Source organism: Ascaphus truei, unplaced genomic scaffold, assembly GCF_040206685.1.
Source record: "Ascaphus truei isolate aAscTru1 unplaced genomic scaffold, aAscTru1.hap1 HAP1_SCAFFOLD_1143, whole genome shotgun sequence".
NCBI classification, from domain to species: Eukaryota; Metazoa; Chordata; class Amphibia; order Anura; family Ascaphidae; genus Ascaphus; species Ascaphus truei.
Genome location: NW_027454010.1, coordinates 67,541 through 89,271, shown reverse-complemented (window position 1 = coordinate 89,271; position 21,731 = coordinate 67,541). Strand labels below are relative to the sequence as shown.

The window sequence follows — 21,731 nt, the reverse complement described above, 5'->3', positions numbered from 1 at the left end:
ATACCCAGTCAGTGACGGCTCTGGTCACGTGATGCCTTAATATGGGCTTATCCATATATGTTCATCCACGTCACTAATGTGATGCCCGCACTGTTGCGGAGCTGGTACTTACGACGCGCACTTATTGTTTTTTCAGTACTGCGTACCTGACTCTACCGGCCTACTTTCAACACTAGTACAATAAGTGCTTCACTACGAGTGAGTGGGGAATATTGGCATCACACAGTCACTGTTGAATATGCCATTCAATCCATTTTGAAAATAGTAATGCAATGTGGTTTTGTTTTGTTTGCTTTTTGCAGTAATGAAGAATGGATAAGTTATATTAAAATTAAATTGGAGGGGAACTGGATTCAGCATTTCATCATGAACTCTGCACTTGTGAGAATTTACCTTCTTGAATGCCCTGACAGGTACACGCAACTTTAAGACTATAATCTGCTGTGCAAGCTTTCGTGCTATACCTCCCCCTCAGGTTTTGATTTATACATTTGCTCCCTCAAGTCATGTCCTCTAATATTTGAAAGCTCTCTCCTAGCATTTTCTCTCTACCACAGAACGTCATCCCAATGTAACCTCTCTCTTGTTCTCTCTGCTTGCTGTTTCCTCACTCCTCTGTTAAACTTTTCTAATTTCTCTAACTTCCACACTCCTGCTTTTATCCACATGTTCTCTTTCCTTCCCCTACCTTTGCATGTGTCTACACACTGCACCATTTGTACAGACCTCTATTGCAGCTATTTCTGCACTGCTCAATGAAAAGCACTCTTTAATATCCTATTCTCTGTGCCCCCTCTCTCTGCGCCCCCTCTTTTGGCGCCTCCTCTCTCTGCGCCCCCTCTCTCTGCGCCTATCTGTCTCATTCTCTCTACGTCCCTCTCTCTCTACATAGAGCTATCTCTGTCTCTCTCTACACCTATCTCTGTGTCTCCTTCTATGTTTGCTGATGTGTGGGATATCTCTTATAATCTTGAACCTGCTCATATACACATCGGGCCTCCCTGCCTCTGCCTCCCTGCTAAGAGTGTTAACCTATCTAATGTAATCCACATTCCTTTCCTTACTTTTCTCTTCCCTTCTCCTGTGCCCTCTGGAATGTCCACTCTTACTAACAAGGGTCTAGTTGTACATGACCTCTTCTGCTCTCATCATTCACAATCAGTCATTCCCCTCACCCCATCTTACCTGTCCCACTGATTTTCCTCTGCTTAATTAAACTCTCCTCTGACATCTACTCTAACCTCTCTGCTCTCTCTCTCTCTTTCTGCTTAAACTGACAATCTTATTAACTCTTACAATGCTATCCTCTATATGCCCCTTCAAGCTCTGACACACTCGTCCCTCTAACCCACACCCTTGGCTAAATTCCCAAACATGTTCATCACACTTCCACTCGCTGTTCTTAATGCCTATGAAGGAAATCTCACACTTGATGTTTGATTTTTCTACAGTAAAAATGTCTCCAGTCCTGTATAAAGCTGCTCTCTGGGGCCAAACCACACTACTTTTTTTTCCATATTCATCAACACACAAATTTAATTTACGCTGTCTTTTTTCCCCTGTATTTGACTCCCTCCACTAACCTTCTTCTCACACTTGCCATCCTTCCTTCACTTCTCCTCAAGCATTTGACTACTTCAGAGGCAAGGTGGATGCCACCCACAAGGAGATTCCTTCTGTCCCTTCCCCCTTCTCTCCTTCTACCTAATTCTCCTTCTGCATTTGACTCCTTTTCTTCTCTTACAGAGCTGGAAGCTAATCATCTTCTCTTCTCCCTCTACCACATGCCCTCTAGATCGTATCCCCTCACACCTTACTGCATCTCTTAGTCCCCACTCTCACCCACATCTTCAATTCCTCCCTATTCTCTGGCTCTTTACCCTCTTACTTTAAGCCTGTAGTGGTCACCCTTTTCTCAGAAACAACCTACACCCTATGTGCCTTACTAACTACCGCCCTGTATCCCTCCTGCTGTTTGTCTCCTAATTGCTAGAATGTCAACATTCTTAAATCACATTCCCTCCTGGATCCTTTACAACCTGCCTTTCGTACAGCTCGTTCTACAGACTGTGCTTAAAGCAAATTCCCAAGGTCACTTTTCCCTACTAATCCTACTTGATCTATCTGCTGCGTTTGATGCTCTAAATCACTCTCCTCCTTCATATACTAAACTCTCTCTTGGTATCCGTAACACAGTTCTATCCTGGTTTTCATCATAACTTTCCTGTCACACATTCTCCATCTCTGTTGCTAACATGTCTTCGTCTTCTATTGATCTGTCTGTGGGTATACATCAGGGCTCTGTTCTGAGATCTCTCTTTCTCTCTACATACTATCATTTGGTGACCTCATCAACTCTTTGTGACAATCCTATAAATAACAAATACAAATATCAGGTCATGGGAATAAGTGATTTGGACATAAAAGTAACATTTCGGAAGTGTGGACAACTAATACATCTTGTAGATTGCCTTTACAGTGTGATGTCATTGATTCAGTAGATTGTGTGCAGACCAGGACTGCAGTACAGTGTCACTCACATGGATGACTTGCGTGGTAGAAGCTCAAGAACAAGGATGTCAAACTCCAGTCCTCGAGGGCAGCAAACAGGCCAGGTTTTCAGGATATCCCTACTGAAAACCTGGCCTGTTTGGGACCCTCGAGGACTGGAGTTTGACATGCATGCTCTAGAAGGAGCACAGCTGTGGGTGGGAGGTGGATTTGCTTTGCATCAAATGGTTTGGAGCAAGGTTTATTGTATGTATTATCATAATAACAATGCAATGCTTAACTTTTATTTCAGGAGGGATGACTGCAGAACAGAAGTGAATATTGAAGCCATGTGTTCCTTTTCTTGCAAAAGAGAAAATTTGAAGGACAGTTGAAGAGAAGGAAAATTACTACACAGAGACAGATAAGCAATGTGTATATTTCTCATTTACCATTTAGTATTTGTCGTTTTATTGACTCCACACAATCCGGCTGCTACGGGTTTCACATTGAATATTTTCATCTCTACTCTACCCCTTCCTGTGATCTGAACCATGCAAGTTTTCGTTGATTCAATACATCATGAGTAGAGGGTGGCTACAGTATGAAGTAAAGACCCAAGGACCACATCTACTACCATTCATAACAAGAACATGTGCAGTAGCGCACAGCTGCAGTTCTATGTGATTGTTATGAAAGGTTAAGGTGGTTCAATTCTATGAATCTGGAGTGGGATGGATCCTGTTTGCATCGTATGGTTTCATCTAGGCCAGTAGATTATATAACTCTCAGTACAGGTTACACATGGCATCAGTATTAGTGATTTAAAGAGGAGGAAAGCTTCAATGTGGAGAACAAAGCCAAGTAATGTTGAAGTTACTCCTTTTACCATTTACTTGGTCAGTCTGTACTGTCTACTCCCCACACAGCTGCTAAGGATCTTCCATTTTAAATACTTTCACCTCCTATTCTGCACTGCTTTGCTGCCCATTATTCAGAGATGCGTTCCAGTCATGTTTACCACTCTGAATCTCTCTGCAGTCTTTGGTTCAGCACATCATGGGTAGAGCATGGCTACAGATACAGCAAGCTATTATTATTTTACCGGCTGATCATCCATAATATTGCATTAAAACATAGAATATCACTTAATTTCCAAAAGATTCAGTGATGCTGATAATGCACAATCTCACAACATTTCCCATCATAATGCCATAATGCACCAGTGGGAGAAATAATCCTTGCTATATCTGTACATTGTGTGACGTATTACCTCCATGACCATTGAGAGCAAGTACATCTTCTGTATAGAGCGGCTGTGTTATGATGCAGTTATTGATCATCATTGACATAATCACAAGAATCTTATGCAAAGGGAAATTGTCCGCAGCGAAGTGAGATTTCAGCCCCCAAACGTCTGTAATATTAATGCAATGTCTTACTTTTGTTGCAGTGAACACTGAAGAGACGGATCTACTACAACACTGTACAGGATGAGCATACGCTACAAGCAGCAAAATGATCTTGCAGTTGACAGTATGTTGTTCTGGTAATGTGCACAATTATTATTTATGGGCTACACACCACAGTGCTGGACATATTCTGTTAACTTCAACTCTACTCCTAACATGGAGATGTCTTCCTGGTGTTACTGATTCAGTACATCATATGCACAGTGTGGTTATGATATGATGGATTGATTTAATGAACCCACCAACCAATGATGACATCTGCATCATCTTCTGTAAAGTGCAGCTACAGCATGATATTATCAGCATTTGGTGCGGTATAATCAGAGGTATCTATGTGCTTTTGTGCCTGTTTTAAGTCCTCCAGCTTAACGCCCCTACACCTCCCACTACACAGGCATACTTACTTATGCATACACTGACATCTGGCATACCTACACACACCCCAGGGCCACTTCCTTCCCCTGATGTCAGGGAGAGGATGGGCATGCAGAGTGCAGTAAGTCTCCACGTTACTCTGGCCAACAGTCTTGGCCTACCTCCAGCATCTGTCACCCACAACATCTGTTCCCTCCTTGTAAAGTGCTGAACTATCTCACCTGGGTCAGTGCTATAGCTGATCACAGTGCCCGATCAGGATGTCACTGTGACAGGCAGCAGTGCAGATTGACCGGTCAATCAATGCAGTGCCGCAACATATGCACTAAATGAGATTTCCGTGCCCCCAGTCAGGTTACTCCCTGGGCAGTGACCCTGCTCACACCCTCCCCTAGTTCCACCTCTGATCACAATTATCTCTCTTGGAGAGTGTAGCAAATTGGAGTTGGGGGAATCTCACCTCTGCCATGCATGGTCACAATCTGGGCACAGGACCCAAATAGTGGGCAATGTGGCACTTCTTACAGTAGAGAATAAGTAACTTTATTCTTTACTTGTGTATTAAGGACCTTATTTGCATTAAATTCAGTCCACATGGGACCAAGACTTTCTGGCTTACTGAACAAAGTGGAATTGTTTCGTAGAGGGTGGAGAATTGTATTTTATCTGAAATTACCCCCTCTGCACAAAATACAAACAATTATACCCATACAAGTACCTTGTGGAAGTTGTTGCCCTCTATCTTCCTGTGGTCTCTCCCTGTTTCTCACCGTGCCTCCTCCCATTTCCTTGCACCTCTGCGTCTCCGCATATATCCCTATACTCAGAGCCGGCTCCGGTCAGTGACATGGGATGCCCAAATATGAGCATACCCATATATGGGCATCCATGCCACTGACCGGAGCCCGCTCTGTTGCGGATATGGAGAGAGACTGGGAGATTTACATCCCCTTATAATTCATATGGTGCATAGTACCGGCACGTATTGTTTTACCGGTACTGTGTACCTTCCTACTTTCACACTGGTACAGTATATGCTGCAGTGGGACTGAGAGGGATATATTGGTAACACATAGTCATTGGTGGGGGAATTCAATCCATTTTGAAAATAGTAATGCATTGTTTTTTACTTTTCTTTTTTTTCAGTAATGAAGAATGAAACATTTCTGTTAAAATTGAATTGGAGGTGAACTGGATTCATCATCAACTCTGCACCAGTGTGAATTGATGTTCTTTAATGTTCTGATAAGGTACATGCAACATCTCTTCCTCAACCCCTGCACCACTCTCTGCCTCTTGCCTCTCTCTCTCCACCTCCCTGCTAAGCATATTAACCCATCTAATGTAATCCACATTCCATGTCTCACTTTACTCTTCACTTCTCACGTGCCCTCTGGAATGACTGCTCTCTGACTAACAAGGTCTATTTGTACATGACCTCTTCTGCTCTCATCCACCACCTCTCATTCCCCTCACCCCTGTCCTACTCGATACCTCAGCTTAATTGAACTCTCTCCTCTGACATCTACCCTTATCTCTAACCTCTCCTCACTTTCTGCTTAAACTAACTATCTTGTTAACTTTTACAATGCTATCATCTCCTCCTCCCTCCTCCTCCTTCCTCCTCCCTCCTCCATTATATATATACCCCTTCTAGGCTCTGACACACTCATCCCTCTAAGGCCATGATTATCATGGGCACATGCTTGGTCGTCCACAGTGCGTGCGAGCGATGCAGAGCCGCCTCGGACCTCAGTGCAGGGATTGCTGCATACCCCCAGCATCTGTCACCCACAAACAATACACACACTAATACTCCCCACAATACACACTATAATACCTCCTCAATACTAATCTCCCCAATAATATTATAGCTCCAAACACAATATACACAACACCCTTACACAAGATACACAATCTAGTACTCTCTTCTGCACCTCTACACACAATATAATACTCCCACACACACAATATACACACTACCCTCCTACCCCCATAAAATACAACCAATAATACACACACACTTTGTGGATGTTGGGACCAGCTCCCGGCATGCACCAGTGAAAGAGAGAGGCCCGCAGAAGCTCGGAAGAACTCCCTCCATCCGTGCCTCCCTCCGTTTCACATCTTCTCCCTGTCTCTCTCCCTCCCTTTCCTTGCATCTCCCTGCGTCTTTACGTATACCCAGTCAGTGACGGCTCTGGTCACGTGATGCCTTAATATGGGCTTATCCATATATGTTCATCCACGTCACTAATGTGATGCCCGCACTCTTGCGGAGTTGGTACTTACGACGGGCACTTATTGTTTTATCAGTACTGCGTACCTGACTCTACCGGCCTACTTTCAACACTAGTACAATATGTGCTTCACTACGAGTGAGTGGGGAATATTGGCATCACACAGTCACTGTTGAATATGCCATTCAATCCATTTTGAAAATAGTAATGCAATGTGGTTTTGTTTTGTTTGCTTTTTGCAGTAATGAAGAATGGAAAAGTTATATTAAAATTAAATTGGAGGGGGACTAGATTCAGCATTTCATCATGAACTCTGCACTTGTGAGAATTTAACTTCTTGAATACCCTGACAGGTACACGCAACATTAAGACTATAATCTGCTGTGCAAGCTTTCGTGCTATACCTCCCCCTCAGGTTTTGATTTATACATTTGCTGCCTCAATTCATGTCCTCTAATATTTGAAAGCTCTCTCCTAGCATTTTCTCTTTACCACAGAACGTCATCCCAATGTAACCTCTCTCTTGTTCTTTCTGCTTGCTGTTTCCTCACTCCTCTGTTAAACTTTTCTAATTTCTCTAACTTCCACACTCCTGCTTTTATCCACATGTTCTCCTCTTTCCTTCCCCTACCTTTGCATGTGTCTACACACTGCACCATTTGTACAGACCTCTATTGCAGCTATTTCTGCACTGCTCAATGAAAAGCACTCTTTAATATCCTATTCTCTGTGCCCCCTCTCTCTGCGCCCCCTCTTTTGGCGCCTCCTCTCTCTGCGCCCCCTCTCTCTGCGCCTATCTGTCTCATTCTCTCTACGTCCCTCTCTCTCTACATAGAGCTATCTCTGTCTCTCTCTACACCTATCTCTGTGTCTCCTTCTATGTTTGCTGATGTGTGGGATATCTCTTATAATCTTGAACCTGCTCATATACACATCGGGCCTCCCTGCCTCTGCCTCCCTGCTAAGAGTGTTAACCTATCTAATGTAATCCACATTCCTTTCCTTACTTTTCTCTTCCCTTCTCCTATGCCATCTGGAATGTCCGTTCTCTGACTAACAAGGCTCTAGTTGTACATGACCTCTTCTGCTCTCATCATTCACAATCAGTCATTCCCCTCACCCCATCTTACCTGTCCCACTGATTTGCCTCTGCTTAATTAAACTCTCCTCTGACATCTACTCTAACCTCTCTGCTCTCTCTCTCTTTCCGCTTAAACTAACAATCTTATTAACTCTTACAATGCTATCCTCCTATCTATATGCCCCCTCTAGGCTCTGACACACTTGTCCCTCTAGCCCACACCCTTGGCTAAATTCCCAAACATGTTCATCACACTTCCACTCGCTGTTCTTAATGCCTATGAAGGAAATCACACAATTGATATTTGATTTTTCTACAGTAAAAATGTCTCCAGTCCTGTATAAAGCTGCTCTCTGGGGCCAAACCACACTACTTTTTTTTCACATTCATCAACACTCAAATTTAATTTACGCTGTCTTTTTTCCCCTGTATTTGACTCCCTCCACTAACCTTCTCCTCACACTTGCCATCCTTCCTTCACTTCTCCTCAAGCATTTGACTACTTCAGAGGCAAGGTGGATGCCACCCACAAGGAGATTCCTTCTGTCCCTTCCCCCTTCTCTCCTTCTACCTAATTCTCCTTCTGCATTTGACTCCTTTTCTTCTCTTACAGAGCTGGAAGCTAATCATCTTCTCTTCTCCCTCTACCACATGCCCTCTAGATCGTATCCCCTCACACCTTACTGCATCTCTTAGTCCCCACTCTCACCCACATCTTCAATTCCTCCCTATTCTCTGGCTCTTTACCCTCTTACTTTAAGCCTGTAGTGGTCACCCTTTTCTCAGAAACAACCTACACCCTATGTGCCTTACTAACTACCGCCCTGTATCCCTCCTGCTGTTTGTCTCCTAATTGCTAGAATGTCAACATTCTTAAATCACATTCCCTCCTGGATCCTTTACAACCTGCCTTTCGTACAGCTCGTTCTACAGACTGTGCTTAAAGCAAATTCCCAAGGTCACTTTTCCCTACTAATCCTACTTGATCTATCTGCTGCGTTTGATGCTCTAAATCACTCTCCTCCTTCATATTCTAAACTCTCTCTTGGTATCCGTAACACAGTTCTATCCTGGTTTTCATCATAACTTTCCTGTCACACATTCTCCATCTCTGTTGCTAACATGTCTTCGTCTTCTATTGATCTGTCTGTGGGTATACATCAGGGCTCTGTTCTGAGATCTCTCTTTCTCTCTACATACTATCATTTGGTGACCTCATCAACTCTTTGTGACAATCCTATAAATAACAAATACAAATATCAGGTCATGGGAATAAGGGATTTGGACATAAAAGTAACATTTCGGAAGTGTGGACAACTAATACATCTTGTAGATTGCCTTTACAGTGTGATGTCATTGATTCAGTAGATTGTGTGCAGACCAGGACTGCAGTACAGTGTCACTCACATGGATGACTTGCGTGGTAGAAGCTCAAGAACAAGGATGTCAAACTCCAGTCCTCGAGGGCAGCAAACAGGCCAGGTTTTCAGGATATCCCTACTGAAAACCTGGCCTGTTTGGGACCCTCGAGGACTGGAGTTTGACATGCATGCTCTAGAAGGAGCACAGCTGTGGGTGGGAGGTGGATTTGCTTTGCATCAAATGGTTTGGAGCAAGGTTTATTGTATGTATTATCATAATAACAATGCAATGCTTAACTTTTATTTCAGGAGGGATGACTGCAGAACAGAAGTGAATATTGAAGCCATGTGTTCCTTTTCTTGCAAAAGAGAAAATTTGAAGGACAGTTGAAGAGAAGGAAAATTACTACACAGAGACAGATAAGCAATGTGTATATTTCTCATTTACCATTTAGTATTTGTCGTTTTATTGACTCCACACAATCCGGCTGCTACGGGTTTCACATTGAATATTTTCATCTCTACTCTACCCCTTCCTGTGATCTGAACCATGCAAGTTTTCGTTGATTCAATACATCATGAGTAGAGGGTGGCTACAGTATGAAGTAAAGACCCAAGGACCACATCTACTACCATTCATAACAAGAACATGTGCAGTAGCGCACAGCTGCAGTTCTATGTGATTGTTATGAAAGGTTGAGGTGGTTCAATTCTATGAATCTGGAGTGGGATGGATCCTGTTTGCATCATATGGTTTCATCTAGGCCAGTAGATTATATAACTCTCAGTACAGGTTACACATGGCATCAGTATTAGTGATTTAAAGAGGAGGAAAGCTTCAATGTGGAGAACAAAGCCAAGTAATGTTGAAGTTACTCCTTTTACCATTTACTTGGTCAGTCTGTACTGTCTACTCTCCACACAGCTGCTAAGGATCTTCCATTTTAAATACTTTCACCTCCTATTCTGCACTGCTTTGCTGCCCATTATTCAGAGATGCGTTCCAGTCATGTTTAGCACTCTGAATCTCTCTGCAGTCATTGGTTCAGCACATCATGGGTAGAGCATGGCTACAGATACAGCAAGCTATTATTATTTTACCGGCTGATCACCCATAATATTGCATTAAAACATAGAATATCACTTAATTTCCAAAAGATTCAGTGATGCTGATAATGCAGAATCTCACAACATTTCCCATCATAATGCCATAATGCACAAGTGGGAGAAATAATCCTTGCTATATCTGTACATTGTGTGACGTATTACCTCCATGACCAATGAGAGCAAGTACATCTTCTGTATAGAGCGGCTGTGTTATGATGCAGTTATTGATCATCATTGACATAATCACAAGAATCTTATGCAAAGGGAAATTGTCCGCAGCGAAGTGAGATTTCAGCCCCCAAACGTCTGTAATATTAATGCAATGTCTTACTTTTGTTGCAGTGAACACTGAAGAGACGGATCTACTACAACACTGTACAGGATGAGCATACGCTACAAGCAGCAAAATGATCTTGCAGTTGACAGTATGTTGTTCTGGTAATGTGCACAATTATTATTTATGGGCTACACACCACAGTGCTGGACATATTCTGTTAACTTCAACTCTACTCCTAACATGGAGATGTCTTCCTGGTGTTACTGATTCAGTACATCATATGCACAGTGTGGTTATGATATGATGGATTGATTTAATGAACCCACCAACCAATGATGACATCTGCATCATCTTCTGTAAAGTGCAGCTACAGCATGATATTATCAGCATTTGGTGCGGTATAATCAGAGGTATCTATGTGCTTTTGTGCCTGTTTTAAGTCCTCCAGCTTAACGCCCCTACACCTCCCACTACACAGGCATACTTACTTATGCATACACTGACATCTGGCATACCTACACACACCCCAGGGCCACTTCCTTCCCCTGATGTCAGGGAGAGGATGGGCATGCAGAGTGCAGTAAGTCTCCACGTTACTCTGGCCAACAGTCTTGGCCTACCTCCAGCATCTGTCACCCACAACATCTGTTCCCTCCTTGTAAAGTGCTGAACTATCTCACCTGGGTCAGTGCTATAGCTGATCACAGTGCCCGATCAGGATGTCACTGTGACAGGCAGCAGTGCAGATTGACCGGTCAATCAATGCAGTGCCGCAACATATGCACTAAATGAGATTTCCGTGCCCCCAGTCAGGTTACTCCCTGGGCAGTGACCCTGCTCACACCCTCCCCTAGTTCCACCTCTGATCACAATTATCTCTTGGAGAGTGTAGCAAATTGGAGTTGGGGGAATCTCACCTCTGCCATGCATGGTCACAATCTGGGCACAGGACCCAAATAGTGGGCAATGTGGCACTTCTTACAGTAGAGAATAAGTAACTTTATTCTTTACTTGTGTATTAAGGACCTTATTTGCATTAAATTCAGTCCACATGGGACCAAGACTTTCTGGCTTACTGAACAAAGTGGAATTGTTTCGTAGAGGGTGGAGAATTGTATTTTATCTGAAATTACCCCCTCTGCACAAAATACAAACAATTATACCCATACAAGTACCTTGTGGAAGTTGTTGCCCTCTATCTTCCTGTGGTCTCTCCCTGTTTCTCACCGTGCCTCCTCCCATTTCCTTGCACCTCTGCGTCTCCGCATATATCCCTATACTCAGAGCCGGCTCCGGTCAGTGACATGGGATGCCCAAATATGAGCATACCCATATATGGGCATCCATGCCACTGACCGGAGCCCGCTCTGTTGCGGATATGGAGAGAGACTGGGAGATTTACATCCCCTTATAATTCATATGGTGCATAGTACCGGCACGTATTGTTTTACCGGTACTGTGTACCTTCCTACTTTCACACTGGTACAGTATATGCTGCAGTGGGACTGAGAGGGATATATTGGTAACACATAGTCATTGTTGGGGGAATTCAATCCATTTTGAAAATAGTAATGAAATGTTTTTTACTTTTCTTTTTTTTCAGTAATGAAGAATGAAACATTTCTGTTAAAATTGAATTGGAGGTGAACTGGATTCATCATCAACTCTGCACCAGTGTGAATTGATGTTCTTTAATGTTCTGATAAGGTACATGCAACATCTCTTCCTCAACCCCTGCACCACTCTCTGCCTCTTGCCTCTCTCTCTCCACCTCCCTGCTAAGCGTATTAACCCATCTAATGTAATCCACATTCCATGTCTCACTTTACTCTTCACTTCTCACGTGCCCTCTGGAATGACTGCTCTCTGACTAACAAGGTCTATTTGTACATGACCTCTTCTGCTCTCATCCACCACCTCTCATTCCCCTCACCCCTGTCCTACTCGATACCTCAGCTTAATTGAACTCTCTCCTCTGACATCTACCCTTATCTCTAACCTCTCCTCACTTTCTGCTTAAACTAACTATCTTGTTAACTTTTACAATGCTATCATCTCCTCCTCCCTCCTCCTCCTTCCTCCTCCCTCCTCCATTATATATATACCCCTTCTAGGCTCTGACACACTCATCCCTCTAAGGCCATGATTATCATGGGCACATGCTTGGTCGTCCACCGTGCGTGCGAGCGATGCAGAGCCGCCTCGGACCTCAGTGCAGGGATTGCTGCATACCCCCAGCATCTGTCACCCACAAACAATACACACACTAATACTCCCCACAATACACACTATAATACCTCCTCAATACTAATCTCCCCAATAATATTATAGCTCCAAACACAATATACACAACACCCTTACACAAGATACACAATCTAGTACTCTCCTCTGCACCTCTACACACAATATAATACTCCCACACACACAATATACACACTACCCTCCTACCCCCATAAAATACAACCAATAATACACACACACTTTGTGGATGTTGGGACCAGCTCCCGGCATGCACCAGTGAAAGAGAGAGGCCCGCAGAAGCTCGGAAGAACTCCCTCCATCCGTGCCTTCCTCCGTTTCACATCTTCTCCCTGTCTCTCTCCCTCCCTTTCCTTGCATCTCCCTGCGTCTTTACGTATACCCAGTCAGTGACGGCTCTGGTCACGTGATGCCTTAATATGGGCTTATCCATATATGTTCATCCACATCACTAATGTGATGCCCGCACTGTTGCGGAGCTGGTACTTACGACGGGCACTTATTGTTTTATCAGTACTGCGTACCTGACTCTACCGGCCTACTTTCAACACTAGTACAATATGTGCTTCACTACGAGTGAGTGGGGAATATTGGCATCACACAGTCACTGTTGAATATGCCATTCAATCCATTTTGAAAATAGTAATGCAATGTGGTTTTGTTTTGTTTGCTTTTTGCAGTAATGAAGAATGGAAAAGTTATATTAAAATTAAATTGGAGGGGGACTAGATTCAGCATTTCATCATGAACTCTGCACTTGTGAGAATTTAACTTCTTGAATACCCTGACAGGTACACGCAACATTAAGACTATAATCTGCTGTGCAAGCTTTCGTGCTATACCTCCCCCTCAGGTTTTGATTTATACATTTGCTCCCTCAATTCATGTCCTCTAATATTTGAAAGCTCTCTCCTAGCATTTTCTCTTTACCACAGAACGTCATCCCAATGTAACCTCTCTCTTGTTCTTTCTGCTTGCTGTTTCCTCACTCCTCTGTTAAACTTTTCTAATTTCTCTAACTTCCACACTCCTGCTTTTATCCACATGTTCTCCTCTTTCCTTCCCCTACCTTTGCATGTGTCTACACACTGCACCATTTGTACAGACCTCTATTGCAGCTATTTCTGCACTGCTCAATGAAAAGCACTCTTTAATATCCTATTCTCTGTGCCCCCTCTCTCTGCGCCCCCTCTTTTGGCGCCTCCTCTCTCTGCGCCCCCTCTCTCTGCGCCTATCTGTCTCATTCTCTCTACGTCCCTCTCTCTCTACATAGAGCTATCTCTGTCTCTCTCTACACCTATCTCTGTGTCTCCTTCTATGTTTGCTGAAGTGTGGGATATCTCTTATAATCTTGAACCTGCTCATATACACATCGGGCCTCCCTGCCTCTGCCTCCCTGCTAAGAGTGTTAACCTATCTAATGTAATCCACATTCCTTTCCTTACTTTTCTCTTCCCTTCTCCTATGCCATCTGGAATGTCCGTTCTCTGACTAACAAGGCTCTAGTTGTACATGACCTCTTCTGCTCTCATCATTCACAATCAGTCATTCCCCTCACCCCATCTTACCTGTCCCACTGATTTGCCTCTGCTTAATTAAACTCTCCTCTGACATCTACTCTAACCTCTCTGCTCTCTCTCTCTTTCCGCTTAAACTAACAATCTTATTAACTCTTACAATGCTATCCTCCTATCTATATGCCCCCTCTAGGCTCTGACACACTTGTCCCTCTAGCCCACACCCTTGGCTAAATTCCCAAACATGTTCATCACACTTCCACTCGCTGTTCTTAATGCCTATGAAGGAAATCACACAATTGATATTTGATTTTTCTACAGTAAAAATGTCTCCAGTCCTGTATAAAGCTGCTCTCTGGGGCCAAACCACACTACTTTTTTTTCACATTCATCAACACTCAAATTTAATTTACGCTGTCTTTTTTCCCCTGTATTTGACTCCCTCCACTAACCTTCTCCTCACACTTGCCATCCTTCCTTCACTTCTCCTCAAGCATTTGACTACTTCAGAGGCAAGGTGGATGCCACCCACAAGGAGATTCCTTCTGTCCCTTCCCCCTTCTCTCCTTCTACCTAATTCTCCTTCTGCATTTGACTCCTTTTCTTCTCTTACAGAGCTGGAAGCTAATCATCTTCTCTTCTCCCTCTACCACATGCCCTCTAGATCGTATCCCCTCACACCTTACTGCATCTCTTAGTCCCCACTCTCACCCACATCTTCAATTCCTCCCTATTCTCTGGCTCTTTACCCTCTTACTTTAAGCCTGTAGTGGTCACCCTTTTCTCAGAAACAACCTACACCCTATGTGCCTTACTAACTACCGCCCTGTATCCCTCCTGCTGTTTGTCTCCTAATTGCTAGAATGTCAACATTCTTAAATCACATTCCCTCCTGGATCCTTTACAACCTGCCTTTCGTACAGCTCGTTCTACAGACTGTGCTTAAAGCAAATTCCCAAGGTCACTTTTCCCTACTAATCCTACTTGATCTATCTGCTGCGTTTGATGCTCTAAATCACTCTCCTCCTTCATATTCTAAACTCTCTCTTGGTATCCGTAACACAGTTCTATCCTGGTTTTCATCATAACTTTCCTGTCACACATTCTCCATCTCTGTTGCTAACATGTCTTCGTCTTCTATTGATCTGTCTGTGGGTATACATCAGGGCTCTGTTCTGAGATCTCTCTTTCTCTCTACATACTATCATTTGGTGACCTCATCAACTCTTTGTGACAATCCTATAAATAACAAATACAAATATCAGGTCATGGGAATAAGTGATTTGGACATAAAAGTAACATTTCGGAAGTGTGGACAACTAATACATCTTGTAGATTGCCTTTACAGTGTGATGTCATTGATTCAGTAGATTGTGTGCAGACCAGGACTGCAGTACAGTGTCACTCACATGGATGACTTGCGTGGTAGAAGCTCAAGAACAAGGATGTCAAACTCCAGTCCTCGAGGGCAGCAAACAGGCCAGGTTTTCAGGATATCCCTACTGAAAACCTGGCCTGTTTGGGACCCTCGAGGACTGGAGTTTGACATGCATGCTCTAGAAGGAGCACAGCTGTGGGTGGGAGGTGGATTTGCTTTGCATCAAATGGTTTGGAGCAAGGTTTATTGTATGTATTATCATAATAACAATGCAATGCTTAACTTTTATTTCAGGAGGGATGACTGCAGAACAGAAGTGAATATTGAAGCCATGTGTTCCTTTTCTTGCAAAAGAGAAAATTTGAAGGACAGTTGAAGAGAAGGAAAATTACTACACAGAGACAGATAAGCAATGTGTATATTTCTCATTTACCATTTAGTATTTGTCGTTTTATTGACTCCACACAATCCGGCTGCTACGGGTTTCACATTGAATATTTTCATCTCTACTCTACCCCTTCCTGTGATCTGAACCATGCAAGTTTTCGTTGATTCAATACATCATGAGTAGAGGGTGGCTACAGTATGAAGTAAAGACCCAAGGACCACATCTACTACCATTCATAACAAGAACATGTGCAGTAGCGCACAGCTGCAGTTCTATGTGATTGTTATGAAAGGTTGAGGTGGTTCAATTCTATGAATCTGGAGTGGGATGGATCCTGTTTGCATCATATGGTTTCATCTAGGCCAGTAGATTATATAACTCTCAGTACAGGTTACACATGGCATCAGTATTAGTGATTTAAAGAGGAGGAAAGCTTCAATGTGGAGAACAAAGCCAAGTAATGTTGAAGTTACTCCTTTTACCATTTACTTGGTCAGTCTGTACTGTCTACTCTCCACACAGCTGCTAAGGATCTTCCATTTTAAATACTTTCACCTCCTATTCTGCACTGCTTTGCTGCCCATTATTCAGAGATGCGTTCCAGTCATGTTTAGCACTCTGAATCTCTCTGCAGTCATTGGTTCAGCACATCATGGGTAGAGCATGGCTACAGATACAGCAAGCTATTATTATTTTACCGGCTGATCACCCATAATATTGCATTAAAACATAGAATATCACTTAATTTCCAAAAGATTCAGTGATGCTGATAATGCAGAATCTCACAACATTTCCCATCATAATGCCATAATGCACAAGTGGGAGAAATAATCCTTGCTATATCTGTACATTGTGTGACGTATTACCTCCATGACCAATGAGAGCAAGTACATCTTCTGTATAGAGCGGCTGTGTTATGATGCAGTTATTGATCATCATTGACATAATCACAAGAATCTTATGCAAAGGGAAATTGTCCGCAGCGAAGTGAGATTTCAGCCCCCAAACGTCTGTAATATTAATGCAATGTCTTACTTTTGTTGCAGTGAACACTGAAGAGACGGATCTACTACAACACTGTACAGGATGAGCATACGCTACAAGCAGCAAAATGATCTTGCAGTTGACAGTATGTTGTTCTGGTAATGTGCACAATTATTATTTATGGGCTACACACCACAGTGCTGGACATATTCTGTTAACTTCAACTCTACTCCTAACATGGAGATGTCTTCCTGGTGTTACTGATTCAGTACATCATATGCACAGTGTGGTTATGATATGATGGATTGATTTAATGAACCCACCAACCAATGATGACATCTGCATCATCTTCTGTAAAGTGCAGCTACAGCATGATATTATCAGCATTTGGTGCGGTATAATCAGAGGTATCTATGTGCTTTTGTGCCTGTTTTAAGTCCTCCAGCTTAACGCCCCTACACCTCCCACTACACAGGCATACTTACTTATGCATACACTGACATCTGGCATACCTACACACACCCCAGGGCCACTTCCTTCCCCTGATGTCAGGGAGAGGATGGGCATGCAGAGTGCAGTAAGTCTCCACGTTACTCTGGCCAACAGTCTTGGCCTACCTCCAGCATCTGTCACCCACAACATCTGTTCCCTCCTTGTAAAGTGCTGAACTATCTCACCTGGGTCAGTGCTATAGCTGATCACAGTGCCCGATCAGGATGTCACTGTGACAGGCAGCAGTGCAGATTGACCGGTCAATCAATGCAGTGCCGCAACATATGCACTAAATGAGATTTCCGTGCCCCCAGTCAGGTTACTCCCTGGGCAGTGACCCTGCTCACACCCTCCCCTAGTTCCACCTCTGATCACAATTATCTCTCTTGGAGAGTGTAGCAAATTGGAGTTGGGGGAATCTCACCTCTGCCATGCATGGTCACAATCTGGGCACAGGACCCAAATAGTGGGCAATGTGGCACTTCTTACAGTAGAGAATAAGTAACTTTATTCTTTACTTGTGTATTAAGGACCTTATTTGCATTAAATTCAGTCCACATGGGACCAAGACTTTCTGGCTTACTGAACAAAGTGGAATTGTTTCGTAGAGGGTGGAGAATTGTATTTTATCTGAAATTACCCCCTCTGCACAAAATACAAACAATTATACCCATACAAGTACCTTGTGGAAGTTGTTGCCCTCTATCTTCCTGTGGTCTCTCCCTGTTTCTCACCGTGCCTCCTCCCATTTCCTTGCACCTCTGCGTCTCCGCATATATCCCTATACTCAGAGCCGGCTCCGGTCAGTGACATGGGATGCCCAAATATGAGCATACCCATATATGGGCATCCATGCCACTGACCGGAGCCCGCTCTGTTGCGGATATGGAGAGAGACTGGGAGATTTACATCCCCTTATAATTCATATGGTGCATAGTACCGGCACGTATTGTTTTACCGGTACTGTGTACCTTCCTACTTTCACACTGGTACAGTATATGCTGCAGTGGGACTGAGAGGGATATATTGGTAACACATAGTCATTGTTGGGGGAATTCAATCCATTTTGAAAATAGTAATGAAATGTTTTTTACTTTTCTTTTTTTTCAGTAATGAAGAATGAAACATTTCTGTTAAAATTGAATTGGAGGTGAACTGGATTCATCATCAACTCTGCACCAGTGTGAATTGATGTTCTTTAATGTTCTGATAAGGTACATGCAACATCTCTTCCTCAACCCCTGCACCACTCTCTGCCTCTTGCCTCTCTCTCTCCACCTCCCTGCTAAGCGTATTAACCCATCTAATGTAATCCACATTCCATGTCTCACTTTACTCTTCACTTCTCACGTGCCCTCTGGAATGACTGCTCTCTGACTAACAAGGTCTATTTGTTCATGACCTCTTCTGCTCTCATCCACCACCTCTCATTCCCCTCACCCCTGTCCTACTCGATACCTCAGCTTAATTGAACTCTCTCCTCTGACATCTACCCTTATCTCTAACCTCTCCTCACTTTCTGCTTAAACTAACTATCTTGTTAACTTTTACAATGCTATCATCTCCTCCTCCCTCCTCCTCCTTCCTCCTCCCTCCTCCATTATATATATACCCCTTCTAGGCTCTGACACACTCATCCCTCTAAGGCCATGATTATCATGGGCACATGCTTGGTCGTCCACCGTGCGTGCGAGCGATGCAGAGCCGCCTCGGACCTCAGTGCAGGGATTGCTGCATACCCCCAGCATCTGTCACCCACAAACAATACACACACTAATACTCCCCACAATACACACTATAATACCTCCTCAATACTAATCTCCCCAATAATATTATAGCTCCAAACACAATATACACAACACCCTTACACAAGATACACAATCTAGTACTCTCCTCTGCACCTCTACACACAATATAATACTCCCACACACACAATATACACACTACCCTCCTACCCCCATAAAATACAACCAATAATACACACACACTTTGTGGATGTTGGGACCAGCTCCCGGCATGCACCAGTGAAAGAGAGAGGCCCGCAGAAGCTCGGAAGAACTCCCTCCATCCGTGCCTTCCTCCGTTTCACATCTTCTCCCTGTCTCTCTCCCTCCCTTTCCTTGCATCTCCCTGCGTCTTTACGTATACCCAGTCAGTGACGGCTCTGGTCACGTGATGCCTTAATATGGGCTTATCCATATATGTTCATCCACATCACTAATGTGATGCCCGCACTGTTGCGGAGCTGGTACTTACGACGGGCACTTATTGTTTTATCAGTACTGCGTACCTGACTCTACCGGCCTACTTTCAACACTAGTACAATATGTGCTTCACTACGAGTGAGTGGGGAATATTGGCATCACACAGTCACTGTTGAATATGCCATTCAATCCATTTTGAAAATAGTAATGCAATGTGGTTTTGTTTTGTTTGCTTTTTGCAGTAATGAAGAATGGAAAAGTTATATTAAAATTAAATTGGAGGGGGACTAGATTCAGCATTTCATCATGAACTCTGCACTTGTGAGAATTTAACTTCTTGAATACCCTGACAGGTACACGCAACATTAAGACTATAATCTGCTGTGCAAGCTTTCGTGCTATACCTCCCCCTCAGGTTTTGATTTATACATTTGCTCCCTCAATTCATGTCCTCTAATATTTGAAAGCTCTCTCCTAGCATTTTCTCTTTACCACAGAACGTCATCCCAATGTAACCTCTCTCTTGTTCTTTCTGCTTGCTGTTTCCTCACTCCTCTGTTAAACTTTTCTAATTTCTCTAACTTCCACACTCCTGCTTTTATCCACATGTTCTCCTCTTTCCTTCCCCTACCTTTGCATGTGTCTACACACTGCACCATTTGTACAGACCTCTATTGCAGCTATTTCTGCACTGCTCAATGAAAAGCACTCTTTAATATCCTATTCTCTGTGCCCCCTCTCTCTGCGCCCCCTCTTTTGGCGCCTCCTCTCTCTGCGCCCCCTCTCTCTGCGCCTATCTGTCTCATTCTCTCTACGTCCCTCTCTCTCTACATAGAGCTATCTCTGTCTCTCTCTACACCTATCTCTGTGTCTCCTTCTATGTTTGCTGAAGTGTGGGATATCTCTTATAATCTTGAACCTGCTCATATACACATCGGGCCTCCCTGCCTCTGCCTCCCTGCTAAGAGTGTTAACCTATCTAATGTAATCCACATTCCTTTCCTTACTTTTCTCTTCCCTTCTCCTATGCCATCTGGAATGTCCGTTCTCTGACTAACAAGGCTCTAGTTGTACATGACCTCTTCTGCTCTCATCATTCACAATCAGTCATTCCCCTCACCCCATCTTACCTGTCCCACTGATTTGCCTCTGCTTAATTAAACTCTCCTCTGACATCTACTCTAACCTCTCTGCTCTCTCTCTCTTTCCGCTTAAACTAACAATCTTATTAACTCTTACAATGCTATCCTCCTATCTATATGCCCCCTCTAGGCTCTGACACACTTGTCCCTCTAGCCCACACCCTTGGCTAAATTCCCAAACATGTTCATCACACTTCCACTCGCTGTTCTTAATGCCTATGAAGGAAATCACACAATTGATATTTGATTTTTCTACAGTAAAAATGTCTCCAGTCCTGTATAAAGCTGCTCTCTGGGGCCAAACCACACTACTTTTTTTTCACATTCATCAACACTCAAATTTAATTTACGCTGTCTTTTTTTCCCTGTATTTGACTCCCTCCACTAACCTTCTCCTCACACTTGCCATCCTTCCTTCACTTCTCCTCAAGCATTTGACTACTTCAGAGGCAAGGTGGATGCCACCCACAAGGAGATTCCTTCTGTCCCTTCCCCCTTCTCTCCTTCTACCTAATTCTCCTTCTGCATTTGACTCCTTTTCTTCTCTTACAGAGCTGGAAGCTAATCATCTTCTCTTCTCCCTCTACCACATGCCCTCTAGATCGTATCCCCTCACACCTTACTGCATCTCTTAGTCCCCACTCTCACCCACATCTTCAATTCCTCCCTATTCTCTGGCTCTTTACCCTCTTACTTTAAGCCTGTAGTGGTCACCCTTTTCTCAGAAACAACCTACACCCTATGTACCTTACTAACTACCGCCCTGTATCCCTCCTGCTGTTTGTCTCCTAATTGCTAGAATGTCAACATTCTTAAATCACATGCCCTCCTGGATCCTTTACAACCTGCCTTTCGTACAGCTCGTTCTACAGACTGTGCTTAAAGCAAATTCCCAAGGTCACTTTTCCCTACTAATCCTACTTGATCTATCTGCTGCGTTTGATGCTCTCAATCACTCTCCTCC

General features: G+C 43.5%; 3 long non-coding RNA genes across 3 annotated transcripts; all 3 read left to right on the top strand.

Annotated features, from left to right (window-relative positions):
* The first annotated feature begins 3,802 nt into the window (after nt 1-3,802).
* LOC142475311 (uncharacterized) lies at nt 3,803-6,918 on the top strand. Its single transcript, XR_012790873.1, has 3 exons — nt 3,803-4,039; nt 5,484-5,587; nt 6,820-6,918. It is a non-coding gene; the product is annotated as an uncharacterized LOC142475311 (long non-coding RNA).
* Nucleotides 6,919-10,327: 3,409 nt separating this feature from the next.
* On the top strand, nt 10,328-13,587 carry LOC142475310 (uncharacterized). The gene is made up of 3 exons (XR_012790872.1): nt 10,328-10,564; nt 12,007-12,110; nt 13,343-13,587. It is a non-coding gene; the product is annotated as an uncharacterized LOC142475310 (long non-coding RNA).
* A 3,263-nt stretch (nt 13,588-16,850) lies between these two features.
* Nucleotides 16,851-20,112, top strand: LOC142475309 (uncharacterized). The gene is made up of 3 exons (XR_012790871.1): nt 16,851-17,087; nt 18,532-18,635; nt 19,868-20,112. It is a non-coding gene; the product is annotated as an uncharacterized LOC142475309 (long non-coding RNA).
* The last annotated feature ends 1,619 nt before the right edge of the window (nt 20,113-21,731 follow it).